Below are 7437 nucleotides of genomic sequence, written 5' to 3' on the forward strand. Positions count from 1 at the left end.
TTGAAAATAAAGCCCTTGTAAAAGATCTTAATTTAAGCAGTCAGAGATTAAGCTGCCCAGAATGATTGCCTGCTTTTGCCGGCAATTTTACTGGCATTTAGCAAGTAGCATGAGGCTGCTAATGGTGTGTCACTGCGCTTCTGAAACCCATTGGGTTGAAAAATATCAACTGGGGGACAAAAAGGAGACCACAGGGTAGGACGTGGAGAAGACTGTGAATCCCAAAGTTAGACAAAAAAAAAAAAAAGAGGCTCATCCCAGTTTTGCTGAGGCCAAGAATGTGGTGCTGCTGTTGTTCCCTGGTCTGGACGCTGACACTGGTCAGGTGGGCATCACCCTTTCTGGGAGAAACCCTTTTGGAGACGATCATTGTACAACTAGAGGAAATAAGGCTTGAAAATGGCTAGAAGGGTCATTTGCTGCTGTCACAGGGTGGGCTTAATGGCCCTAGGAATTGATCTTCACCTGTAGAGGAGGTCCTTGGTCCTTAGAGGTAACAGAGTCCGTGCACGACCTTAGCATATGCCTGTCACATCTTTGTCTTGCTCCTTGACATTGGGTGCTCCTAATCTAGAAGGCCAATTGTAGATGCTGACTCCTGAAAAGCGGTTTAGGAGAAAGTTGAAGTATAGCCAAGGTGGTGCTTTGGAGCGGAGGGGTCATTTTCTTTAGCAGGGTATAATGTCACTGCAGACTGAGAGCTGGGGAAGAAGCTGGTGTAAAAGGGGAAAACAGAGGGATAAAAGGAGTAGCCAGAGGAAAAAATCAAATGACCAAAGCCCATTTCCTTGAGGTGTTTTTGCTTCTGGTCAACTCTAGTATCAGCAAGCAGCAGGAAGCTCTATTTATATATTATTTCTTTTTGCCTTAAAAAGAAATGTTCCCTTGTTTAACAGCTTCTGCCTGGATGTTCATGCAATTTTATTTTCTTTTCCCTGATTTTTTTTGTTTGCTGTTTTTTGGTTTGGGTTTTTTTTTTTTTTTGAGTGTATCTTAACAGAGCCACTCTGCCTCCATTTGCCTTTGTAGACGTGACTTCAAGGCATGACCTCAGCAGTAACTCTTGTCAGTTGGGAACTCAGATAGCCTTGGGCTGGAAGAAGCCTCTGCCTTGCCCCTGCTTTCCCCCTTGCCCCAGCTGTGATCTGCCTGTGCTTTGTATCACAGCCGCGACATCGAGGGGTACTTTGTGCTGCTGATGTGTAAGAGGTAGAGTTGAGCATGTTGCTAGCTGTCCCTGGAGGATAACTTTTCATTACTGATGTGGAAAGTGGGAAGTAAAATAGACTATTACACTTTTTATCTTCAGGGAACATTTCTTTTCCTCCCCATCCCCTCCCTTCAGATATGAAAGCATTTCAATTCAGAAAATCATTCTGAGTACAATGAAGGGAAGTCAATTCTGAGAGCAGCAGGCACATTTATTTACAGCGCAGGTGACTTGCAACATGTCTCTACCATGTATGCTTTTATTATTCCCTGACAACCCCCGAGACAGGATGTCTTGTACCTGGAGTGCCACAGCTGTGCTGCTCTTTACAGTCATTAAACCTGGCTTTGAAGTCCTAAGAAAGCCCCAGTTCCTCAAGTTCAAATAGACCTGTAGAAATGGCGCATAAAGGAAGTTAAACACCTTCCTTGGTTTGCACCACAAGCCAGAGGAAGATCAAAGGACAGTGGGGGAAAAGAATGAAAAAGATCTTCCTTTAAGGGTATCAGAAGTGCTCTCTGCCTGCCCCTACCCGCTCCACCTGCTGTGCCACGCGAGGAGAAAGCATCACCCCACACTCTGCAGATGGCAAAGACCGTGGACATCTGGGCACAGCTGGCACGTGGTGGTGCTCGCCTTTCGCAGCAGCTGACCAAGTGGAAAAGCAGTATTTGCAGGTACCAGCCCTCTGATTTTCTGCTGGGAAGTGAACGCAGGCAGTCAGAGATGGGAACGTAAATCAGAGCTCACTGATATGCATCCAAGAAAGCTTCAGGATCAATATTTAAGAGTGAGCTGGTAAGGAACACCGCGCTTCCTCTGCCCATCAGCTCCGCTTATCTCCTCGATCTGTGATCTCCTCCCAGGCTTCTCTCTTTCCGAATCTGCAGCACCATCTCGCCCTCTAATCACCTTCCTGCACTCCAGTCTCACTTCTACAAGGGAAGAATCAGGATGTTTGGACTCTTTTCACTCTTTATTCATGCACAGGAGGCTTGGGAATGACATTAGGGTAAAGAGATGTTGGCACTGTGTTTTATCCTGAGCAGGCAGGTTGCTGTTGGTGGAGTTTATTAAAATCCACTGGGAAAGACCCTGGTAGCTCCAGGTAAGAAGCCACTGTCATTTTCCTGTTTGCTTTAGTGTTGCTGAAGTCAGGAGGAGAAACACGGAGATGCTATTGAGAGGGTCAATACATCGTTGAATGTCAGCACTGGCTGGAACCAGTCAGCACTGTCAGCACTGGCTGGTTTACCCCTCTGGTGTCGTAGCTGCTGTCCCTTTCCTGCAGTGGGGAGTTTTTACCTTCAGTGATATCACAGCAGAAAAAAATGCCCGAAAACTGCCTCCGAAGTGGAGGGTTACGTGAACATAGCAGGCAGCGATCACTTCACACAGTTCGCCTCTGCCCACTGGGCCAGGGATTTGTAGCTGAAATGCCATCTGTACTTCGGAGGCTCTTATCTCTCTGGTGTGCTGAGATAGCACCTAATTACCATAGTATCGGAGCATCTAGCTCTCTGTGATGGATTCATCCTCGTAGCAAGCCTGGGGAGAGGTAAGAGCTATTATCTTCCTTGTATGCATGGGTAACGCTGCCCTACAGCCCAGATCCACGCTTCAAGGTGCAGTGATACAGAGGGCAATATTAATTTATTTAAAATGTAGTAGTTTGTCATGGGATGGGCATGGAATTCATCTCACTTTGTCAGAAGTCCATCATATATGGCTCTATATATGGACCCTTCATCAGAAGTCCATCATATCCGTAGAATATGGGTCTCCGGGTCCTTTTGTACTTAGAGAGAAAGCAGCATGCCTGAGGTGTGGACCATCTCAGCCAGTCACGGTTACCTAAAACCACCTGCGTGGATCATATGCCCGGTGTATTTATCTGTGCCCACTGACTATCAAGGTAGGACTGTCATCTACCTTAAAAGTATCTACAGCTGGGCAAGATGAATGCCACAGGCATTTGTTGGAATAAGGCTTAGGGATATTCCGTGCAAGTTTTACGTCTATGTGAGGTGGCTCTTGGGCAGTTGGGGACTGAGCAGGTTACTGAACACTGATAACTCCTTGCAGACAGTAGATTCCTCACCACTGGGCTGCTCTTCATGATCACAGCATCTGCTCTGATGGGATGAATTGTCCTTTGGAAGTATCTTTTCATGCTCTTGCCGATTAAGGCGTGGCTTAACTTGAAGGCCTAACTTGAAGGTGGGAAGTCTTCTTCAACTGGATAGGAAGGTCAACTGAGACATGCACTTCTATTTCTAGAGGGCTCTTCTCATGCTCTGGAGTTCCCAGTAGCATTTTCTTGCAAGTACTTTCGGGCAGTATTTCAAAACATGAATAGTGAAGGGCAGGAATGTGAGTGTGGGTAGGAGTTTTTAGAATATTTGTATGTGTGTGTGTGTTGCGTATTGATACAGGAACTCTGATGTCATTTAGACAAGCCTGCCCAGGCAGCAAGCTTCACATTTATGTGCAAATGAGGAGACAGTGATACTGAACTGGAGGGAGAGGATGCTAATGAACGTTCTTCTAGGCTTTAAGGAAAAGATATTGCCCAATGCTGTGGAAAATTAAAATTTGCTTCTAATATGTATGGTAAATTTAATGCTAAAGACCAAAGATAAATGGGAAGAGAGTTTAATCCAAGTTGACCCCATTTTTGCTGGGATGTCTTTTGCTATGGTTTTTGCTTCTTCTCAGAAAGCAATAGACACGTTAATTAGTTCTTGCATGCTGCATATAAATTATTGCTCCCAAACATTTAAAGGAGAAAGTAAGGGATGCTGGGAAAAGCCCTAAGGAACTGTCCTGTATCCACAGTGGGTTTGCATATGATCATAAATGGAAGGACTGATCCGTAGTGTCATTAGTGATGGTCATGAGGAAGCCTTTTGGCCTCTGAGTGCTCCCTAACTTGTTGAGGTCACTCAACACTGTGAGGTAGCAATAGGATGAATGGAATTAAATTTACTTTGGGATGAAAAGATCTCCTTGACTAAAGAAGATCTGAAGTGTACAGGGCTCGGCTGGCCATAGGGTTCCTTGGGAAGGACCCAACTTCCAGCTTTTTTAGAACTTAACCTACTGTCCCCACTACACACAAGGATCCTGTTCTGCATTAAACCGTATGATCGCATCAACTGACCCAGCTATCTGAGAAGCTGACTTGCAAAAAATCCCTTGCCAGAAAAAGATGAAACCAGAGGACCCCTTCTAGCCTTCATTCTTAGAGGAAAAGATTAGGAAATAGCATGATTTATGGAAATTCCCTAGAAAAAGATCAGAGTTTGAGCTTTATCTTCCTTAAATATTCCCTGTGAGGCTTAAGAAAGCTTTTCTGATATGCTGGGTTTTCAGAGCCATGGGACAGGTTCCCCCCAAGGCTTTGAACTTGTACAGCTCAGTGAACGCAAAGGGTGGCTAAAAGTGAACTCCAAATAGCATCACTAACAGAGATGCACCGCATCCAAAATAGCGTGCCTGGCACCGACCCACCGCATCTGTCGCACCGACCTTCGCCTACCAGTTCACTTGTCAACGGTTCAATCCTCCCGGCTGGTGCCGTGCTGGCGGATGGAAATGAGCCTGTCTTCAGCTGACGGGAGCTCAGCAGAAACTCGTCAGCAGATGATCAAAGTTTAGAGTTCAGATGAAAGGCCTTAAAACTTGTCTCAGGGAGGTTTGGGGCCCTTCATGCCCTGTCAATGGAATTTCATTAGCTTGTAACTGTGACAGGTTATAATCAACCTGTCCAATTTTAACCTCGTCCATAGCTATGCTGCAGATTTTTAATTTTTTTTTTTTATAATTTGCTTTATTTGAATTGTGAATGTGCCCTGCTAAAAGTAAAAACTCCTCAAACCTATCTATCTCCTCCAGGCAACTGGAAAAGTTGTCATGCAGCCAGCCAGCAATTGATGTGCTTAAATGTCAGTGCCCAAGAGACAGATGTGAAGGGGAAGTGGTGGCTCATCAGAAAGGGTTAATTCCTCTTTGTTAGCCAGGCTAATCACCTGTGTTGCAGTGCTCCAAATTTTAAGTTTGATTTGGCCCCTGATGAAGAATTTATCACTTCAGGATGTAGAAAAGGGTCAGTTGCACTTAGCAAGAAGGACCATCACCCAAGACATCCTTCAGCTGGAGCATAAAGCCCTCCAGAGAAAGGAGTAGCTCCATCGAACCAGGAGGTGTGGTTCAGATGCTTCCTCAGGGTCACTGTGCAAAGGTAAGTCTTCTGTCTGGAAACGAGGTGTGTGAAACGAAGGTGTCACTCTTCCTGTTAGCTCCTGTTCTTACTTTGGTTAAAAATAATTGGAGGACTAATTATAATTGCTTGCTTCTGTGTGACCTTTTGGGAAAGGGGACACTTAGACCATACTCGCAGGCTTTCCTCCACAATCATCGCCCATTTTTTTAAGTGGTCACACAAGTCTAGGTCTAACTATTGCATGATTTTTCTCTCCCTGTAAAGGAGGGCCAGTTGAATTTAGTAGTGCTTTGGTGCAACTTGTCTGCCTTTGACTAGAGACCTCCTACCCCACAGAGGTGCCAGCATAGCAGGGACGGCTGGGGCATGCAGGGAGCAGCCAAGCTCCAGCTACCCTCGAGTCTGTGTTGCGTTTGCTTTGTACCAACCGCTCAGAAAGCCTCTTGATGGCCCGGTGAGATGTGCCAGCTCCCTGGGACGCAGCTTTGCAGGCGATGATCTGAAACTGTCTATCATCATTAGAGCACTTTGCTTTCAAAAACCAGCCTGACAGAAGCATTTTGTTCCGGGGGCACGGTGAGGAGATGATCTAAGAGGACATCTCCCCAGGCCACCTCAGGGGCTTGGTGCACCCTTGCCCATCCTGGCACGGTGTGGTAGGATTGCGCTGCGGGCAAATGGGAGTTAATAATTCAGCATTTCCCCCTTTCTGGGTGGAAGATGCTTGTGGCTGTGGGAGGTGTGTGGGGTGGTGGGGTGGGCAGAGGCATGCTGGATGTGTCAGGACACCACTTCAAACTGTGGAGAGAGTGGAGGAAACCAGTACGATCTTACAGAGTTTTTATACCGGTATAATTACCTCTTCTGGGCCTGTGGGATATTTTTAGCCAGCTTGCCTGAAGAAATTAAGCTCATATGATCGTGTAATGAATGCGTGTGTATTTTTGCATGTTTATTCTGACCTTAATAATTTTCGAACCCATTGGTTGTTTGTTTCAAGTAGATTTGATGGGGGAGGAAAGCAGTCTCACATACAATTAAGTTTTTCCACATACTGTGAAAACAGTGGTCAGGCAGAGGAGAGAGAGCCTGTAAATGCTCCCAATCAGCATCTCTTGTCTGAACGACAGGCTGTAGCGTGGGCTTCTGCTCTATCAGACATCAAAGACTCCACACCGGGGGAGAGAATTTAGAAAAATCCATTTGAACGGCAGGGAAAGATTTGATCAGAGCTCGCAATCAAGCATGAAATGCGGATCTTAAGGAAACAGGGCTTTGTTACTCCTGGTGCTGATGGGACTGCATATTAACTGCTGATTAGTTGTACCAGCACAAAGGCAAGAGTGGATTTGGTTGGAAGGTATAAAGTCGTTTCCAGTAACACAGCGTGTTCCTCCTCCCCACATAAGTGCATTTATGTCACTAAGGCTGTTTTCTGCACTCAGGGAGTTAATGCTGCGTTCACTCTGGGGCATGAACAGGGCTTAAAAGCCCTGAGTATTTCACATGGAGATTTCTGTGCCAGGGTAAACCAAAACAGCTGTCGGATTTGGTTCTTTGCTGTGCTTAAAGTGACATGGATTAGGACTGGGGAAGGGAGTTCTCATGGCAAATCCGCTGCGTTGCTCTTCCGCAGCCTGTGATACAGCCAGGCTGCTTCCTGCAGCGTGGGGAACGGGCTGAGGGTGCTCAGCTCCCAGCAGCCTTGGGGAAAGACCATATCAGTCCAGCCATGGCCTGCTGTCCAGAGCTACCCTTCCAGCTTCCCCATCCTCACAGCCAGCCTTGATTAAAGCACCAGCCATCGCTTGAGACCACTGAGTTATACAGCTGCCCCAAATCCCCAAAGCAGCTGGGGAGCAGGAACCGCTGCTGCGCTCTCAGGGAGGCAGGCTCATCTGCCAGGCGAAGCCACCAGACCTCAGAGGTGAAAAAGCTGCTGTAAAACCCAGTGCCGAAGGGATTTCACAGCGAGATGCTCCAGGTGCCAGCCTGGAAAGAG

Source organism: Buceros rhinoceros, unplaced genomic scaffold (genome assembly GCF_000710305.1).
Source record: "Buceros rhinoceros silvestris isolate BGI_N320 unplaced genomic scaffold, ASM71030v1 scaffold8300, whole genome shotgun sequence".
Taxonomy (NCBI): Eukaryota; Metazoa; Chordata; class Aves; order Bucerotiformes; family Bucerotidae; genus Buceros; species Buceros rhinoceros.